The sequence below is a fragment of the Acartia tonsa genome, chromosome 7, assembly GCF_053477335.1.
Source record: "Acartia tonsa isolate MP-2025a chromosome 7, ASM5347733v1, whole genome shotgun sequence".
Lineage (NCBI taxonomy): Eukaryota > Metazoa > Arthropoda > Copepoda > Calanoida > Acartiidae > Acartia > Acartia tonsa.
In genome coordinates this window covers 21,133,557-21,140,600 of record NC_137266.1, presented here as the reverse complement: position 1 = coordinate 21,140,600, position 7,044 = coordinate 21,133,557, and positions in this window count along the sequence as shown.

Below are 7,044 nucleotides of genomic sequence, written 5' to 3'. Positions count from 1 at the left end.
CCGTCCTTGCAACGCGCTTACGCACCGTCAAATCCGCGCACACGGGTAAAACGCGCACTTATCCCTCAACTCGCTCTCTCATTGGTCCGCTTGTCCGTTGAATTTTATGATATTGCCGCACTCCGTTGCGCTGTCCGTAAATGGCGCTCTGTGTTCCCGGTCACTAGCTCCACACCGTCGACGGACTTGGGTTAGTGTGGGTAGGAGGGGGGAAGCGCATGAGGGGACGGGGGTAAATCCGTCCGTTCCCCCTGTGAGGAAGGGGGGGGAGTGCTGTGGGTTTGAAATAACTGTGTGATGAAGTAATGGTGCCTTTTCTCCTTAATCCTAGGCTTATCTATTATATCACCTTGATTGTATTTCCTTCAGTGGAGAGTGGGCTCCTCCCTTTCCTCTGGAATAAGGGGTGTATTGTTGTTGTGCTGTAGGCTTGAGGTGATTTGATTGTATATCAGGGGCTTTGTTATACTACATTTAGCTTCTATTTGTGTCCTTATCACAATTACATAACAGATTTGTTTGCCAACCCTGTTCTATTTTTAGTTGTTATCACAATACACAATAAATCCAAGCCTGTTCTATTTTTAGTTTTATCACAACATAACAATTTGTTTACCAATCTTTGCTCATAAATCTATTGTTTAGCCATCACACCAGGGTGGTAATCCCTGCAAATGTGATATAATATCTGTTTTTCTAGATGGGCGGCTGCGTTGTAGCCTCTCAGGATACTTGGAGTTGACGTAGTTTTCTCTGTTTTGGTGCACTACACTCGTATGTTGGCTCGCAGCTCGCAGCTATGTGGCATGTTTCAGCCTATCGGCGGCAGGGAATGTCCCGTCCTGCTAGCGCCGCTGATCCAAATCTGGCTGATGGCGGCAGGGAATGTCCCGTCCTGCTAGCGCCACTGGTTCGGATCCTGCTATCTCTTGCAGTAAAGTTGGCCTATTTTCAGCCGTTTACACTTATTTGGCTTGTTTCAGCCAGTCCGCAGGCCTGTTTCAGCCCTTTGAGCGCTCAATTCTCCGTTAGATGTCGGCGCTTCTCGCGGTTCTTCGTCAGGTTTCGCTGTCTCGCTTCCACAACTGCCGGATGCAGAGTTAGACTTTGCTGTCCAGGGTGGGTAATTCAGGTTGCTTGTGTCAGTTTTGCCAGTTTCACTGCTGGGAGTACCTTGGCCTCAGATGCGCGTCTGCTCTACACTTGTGGTTTGCCGTAATCTCACACAGCTGTCACCAAAAGTTGTGGTATCCGCCGAGGATAAATGGCAGACACCGGAGTTCAATTAGATTACGGCAGTGTGACAGACGTGGACACCTTACTATAGAGAAGCTACGCTTCTCTAGCATTCACTAGATAATAATCAACATCTATTTCAGTTGTCACTTTATTGAAGGTTTAAAGGATACTAAAGCTATATACAACAAACAATAACTACATGGATAGGAATAAATAATCATAACATAAAAGCATTATATTACATATACAATAGTCAGTTTGGGCAATAATGATCCCCCATCCCTGGAAAGGGTGGGGGGAATTAAGAATACAGTTAACCATAATAAAACATGACAGATTCAATCATTAATTCTAGGCATAGGGAGGGGGTCGTCAGACCCCTTCCCCAGGACTCGGGGGAGGGCCATTGACCCTCCACCGAACCCCGGTCAGGGGTGCCATATGCATGGCTCACGGTTGCCGAATACCACAATATCACTTTTTCATAGTGTATCACATTATCTGATCATCAGAACTGGAAATTATTAAACTTCATGATTAAACTCTCCCCATATTTATGCCTTTTTAGTAACCAAACTACTCTGTAATCATTTTGTTTGTCTGTCTGCCCGTCCATCCGTAATGCTACCAAAGATTATTTAACATACAACTTTATTGGTCCGTCGGTCATGTTACATACAATATTGATTTTTAAAAAGGTTTCGTGATTTTCTATTATTATTAGTCATTATACCACTGATCATCTGTTTTATAACTCACTTTGCTCGATTGATCACCCATTTTATTATTTGTGCTTCTCAACTTATGGATGGTTTCATCCTCCTTGTGAATGTAAAACACTTAGCGGATATGATGATATGGGGAAATGATAGCTAAACACTATATTTGATGTAACTATGACATAAGAATAACAAATATGATAATATCTGCAATGATATTACAAGCATGCGACCTTGTAATACATTAATATTCTTATGTTTAATGCTATTTTTGATACTAGAGAGTGCGTTCCAGGCATCTAGGGGCAATAATTTAAAAAATGAGATAGAATAAAGCATGTCAAGCAACTAAGTGAAGCTTCTCCAAAATGTTAGTGATTAGTTATATCTTAATGGCAAATAAAATAATTTGTCAATTTACTCCCCCCCCCCCCTCCTGAAAAAGCATTGATGGCCTTGCTCATAACAAGGACGCCCAAGCCTTTTTTTTGTAGGGGTAAAATGAGAGGTTTGTGGTTTTCTAGGGGGAAATTTAAGATTTTAAAAAACTTTAAGGGAGTAAAATAAGGGGTTTCAATGTTTGAGGTGGGTAAACATTCCTTTACCCCCCTTGGACGTCTATGGCTAATAGTACAAATAAATTTTGTAAAAATACTATTCAATATTTCAATGGATTACAATTAGTGGTTGAAACGTTTTCACGCTTAATTTAATGAATTAACCAATCAAAATTCACTAGTCCTCAAAGTTGCTAACGCCAACGAATAAGGAAACGTTATTATAAAACTTTTGGGACCAGTGGCGTGCGAAGCACTTTGTCTAGGGGGGGGCATTTTGAGGATTTTGTAAAATTTTGCCCCCCCCTAAATCAAAGTGCCCCGAGGGGGCACTTTGCTTTAGGGGGGGGCATTTTGATTATATATACTAATTTTAAATAAGGGCGTTTTGAGGGGTGGGATTATTTGATTATGGGCCTTCTAGTCCTTATCCCTTCTTCCCCATCCCTTCCCTCATCCCTATTTCCCATTTATATCCCCCATCTCTTCCCCCCCCACATCTTCTCCCCCACCCCCTCTCCCCACCCTGCAATGACCGAAGGGAAGGGAGCTAGAAAGCATCTTCAACAGAAGATAATTTAACCTTTCCCCCCCCCCCCCACCACAAAACATTTTTTATGGGTGGAAGGGGATGTTATAAAATGTCAGCAGGAAGGATGAATAACCCCATTAAAAAAAATTTGGGGGAGGGGAGAGATAAAATCACTCATTTTGGAAATAATTTACCAAAAATTAACCTAATATGTAAAACTGATTTTAAATATTTCTTTATTGTATGACTACAAGGATGACAACATCTTCAAGTAGCAAAGCACAAAAAATCATTAATAAGAATACAGACAAGTAGATTTAAAGAGCATCTGTTGAAATAAATATATATTTTAGGTAGAAAAAGTCACAAATCCTTTTTCCTGTATGTTGTGTGATGACAGTCAAAGTAAATTACATACTGGATACTTGAAACAGCAAGAAATTTTATTTTTTTGAATATTATAATCCACAAAAAAATTTATCATAACATAAAAACCAAAGATATAAAGAACTATGTAAAAAATAAAAAAAAATTACTTGTCCTTTCATCTACAGATATAAAAATCTCTTAGAAAAATGGAAAACTTTGGGGTATAGTCTCTTTTGTGGCAACGCCTCTTAAGGGGCATTTCGTCGTATTTTCATAGTAGCTTTTAATAGGTTATTCTAGATTAAGTTAGGTCAGGTAATTTCCCGCAGGGTTAGGCAATTGGCCCCGTAGGAGCTATAAATAGGGAAAAAGCTACTGTGAAAATAAGATGAAATGCACCTTAAGAGACAATGACACAAAAGGGACTATACCCAAAATTTAAAAGATACAAAAATAGCCAAAAACGTCCTGAAAAGCAGTCCGACATCCATGAATTTTTAATAGCTAAATATACTCCATAATGATGGGAATGTTAACATCAAGTTTTAGCCTTCTATCTTTAATTGCAGTTGAAAAAATCACATTTCCCCCTTAGCATTACGTACTGACAGCCATAGTGAATTATAGAGAAGCTAAAAAGTTATATCAACATATCCTACCCTCTTTAAATGGCACTTTAAAACTCTGTTAATTTTTCATTAAGTGATGTTTCCAAGGATTTATAAGGGCGGTGCGTGAAGCGCACCTAAAAATATTTACTACCCCTTTGAACTAAAATCAATTAAAGACAACAAGAGTGGCGTATTTTATTAAGTTAGGAATATAGAGTGTAGTTAGTTTTAAGGGTTTTTAATGCAAATTGCCATAAAAAAACATGTCTTTTTGTAAGGGTATGTACACAAAAAAATGATAAACTTATCCTGAAAATAATATGACATCATATATAGTTATTCATTTAGACAGGCATACAGTGTTGAGAAAAAGGCTTAGATAAATACCAACGCTGTTTCTTTTTTATATAAAATAACTTTTTGATTAAATGTTTGTTGTTTACAAATGTTTTCATAGAAATAAAAAGAAAATATACAATAAGATAAAAAGCAGAAACCATTTGGAAGTGCGCGAAGCGCAAATTTTTTTCTTCAAATATGCAGGGAGGGAGGGGTTTTTGGGCTATTTATTACACTAGTCCCCAATATTTCATATTAAATTTTCTTATTCGTTGGCTCAACAACTTTGGGGACTTTAATGGAATTTTGATTGGTTGGTTAATTAAGTCGAGTCTCCATACATTGCATCCACTAATTGTAATCTATATAAGGGGTAAATTTGTGTATAATCATTGGGGATGTACAAAATTTCTTTGGTAAAAAGTTTATATTATTCAAAATAAAATACTTCCTATTACCTGGACTGTTATGTTCAGTGAAAAAAGAGTATAACCTAATTTCTACACTAATGAAAAAATTTGGTAAGGTTAAATGAATAGTAACTGTCTGTTTGGCGCGAAGCGCCAAAATTTTTTTTTTTTGGAGTATTTCTTGATCTTTTTTTTGGAAACTGGGATAGTTTTGCTTTTTGTAGGGTAGGGGGCAAAAAGGGGCATTTTTGTTGACCAGGGGGGGGCAAAATGGGGCATTTTTCAACATTTAGGGGGGGGCAGGGGGGGCGGTGGCTAGGGGGGGGCAGGGGGGGCGTTTTGGTCGCTAGGGGGGGGGGCGATTGCCCCAAATGCCCCCTTCGGTTCGCACGCCACTGTTTGGGACTAGTGTAATAAAATTCCATTGTCCCCTCTCTGTCTCTCTATGCGAAGGTGTTCAAAAATATTTAACTGGATGTTATATTACATTTTTATCAAAACATTATTTCCCTGGTTTAATCAGGGAGTGAGGGACATGGGCTATTTCTTAGACTATACCCCAAGTTTTATAATAACGTTTTCTTATGCGTTGATTCAACAACTTTAGGGACTTTTATTGAGTTTTGATTGGTTGGTTTATCAACTTGCGTGTCCAAATGTTTCGACCACTAATTGCAATAAACGGGCGGGGTAATTTTGTGTATCATTATAGAAGATGTACATAAATTTATCGGCCATTGTCTTATCCCTTTATATCCCTGGGTTTAATAGTCTTATTGTTATAGTGAACTAGGAAGAAATTTAAAAACATATAAAGAATAAAACAAGCTAAAAAAAAGAATGGCTCATTAAAGTTTAAACTTGTCATTGTACTAATTAAATTTCAATTAACAACTAGGGTTGTCCCGAATTTACTCTCAAAAAACTTATATGCTTCATGTTTATTTTAATTCGTCCAACATTAAACATGACTACTCAAAACCTATTACAACAATGTGATTAAATTTTTTAGGCTTTCCCTTAAATTGAAAGACGAGCACTGGAAACCCCCTTATTTTAAGAAAAAATTGAAAATACTAAGCGGGTGGCGGGGGTTCTCTATATATAACCTCTGCCAGGGGACCTAACCATGCGAGAACTATACCAGGGGCCCAATTTAACCTAACCTATCCGTTCCTAAAATAATAAACAAACGAAAATATCCCCTCCCCCTTCGCATTATATTCATATATTTTCGCGATTATTTTTAAAGTTTTAACACAATATTAATAATACCCTAGCTAAAAATTGTATTGGACCTTAGAAAAGAATGAAATTTATAAAACATATTTATAAAAAAAACTCTGCACAGAAAACGAAAGACCATGCCTTAGGGAAGGTTAAAATAAAAAGCCCCTTATTTGCTATAAAATACACACACCAATAGAATAGAAGGGATAGGCAAACAAAAAGAATTTTATTTTACTTTTTGTGTGTACCAAATATACTTATTATGTATGTATGTAGTGCCGACTGATTGCCTGTTAGCAGAACTTTTGGTCTATGATTGGTCTTGCAGTCGTTGCGTGCATGGAGCCTTACTTCTCATTGGTTAGTCTCACTGGATTAGGGTACCTAAGTATTCGCCACGCAGGGTTAGGACCCCCTGCAGGGGTTTGACATAGGATAAAAAATGACTCCTTTGTAATTTTAATATATTTAAAAAATAGGGGAGGGAGATTTCAATGCGAGGGAAAGGATTTGTTTTTTTACTTACTTATCTGTTTATCCTATGTTATAATGGATCAATTCTCTTTCTATTTGTCATTTGAATTGACTTCGTGTGTACTTGATCACAATTGTACTTTTAATGACATTATTTAAAACAAAAATGAAGGCAGATATTTATCTAAGAAATCTTGAAAATGTTAGTTTATTACATACTTAGGGTCACGTTAAGTTAGGTTATGTTGGATATAAGGATCCCTGCAGGGTTAGAGCCCCCCTCTCCCGCAGGGATTAAGCATTTAAATAAGACTAACCCCACCTCCTTTTTTTAAAATTTTTTTCTTCAAAAAATTGGCTATTTAGTGCAACACAGGCACTTTGGAGGAATGCACCAACAACGTCAAATTATTTTTTTCTTTAAATGAAATCTTTTAATATTCATTCCAATTATAGATAAAAAATAATGTATAAAATTTGTTGACATTTATTAGATATATTATGAAATTTGAATGTATAAAACTCAAGTTTGCACTTTGTTATAATTGATTTGACCCAACTACA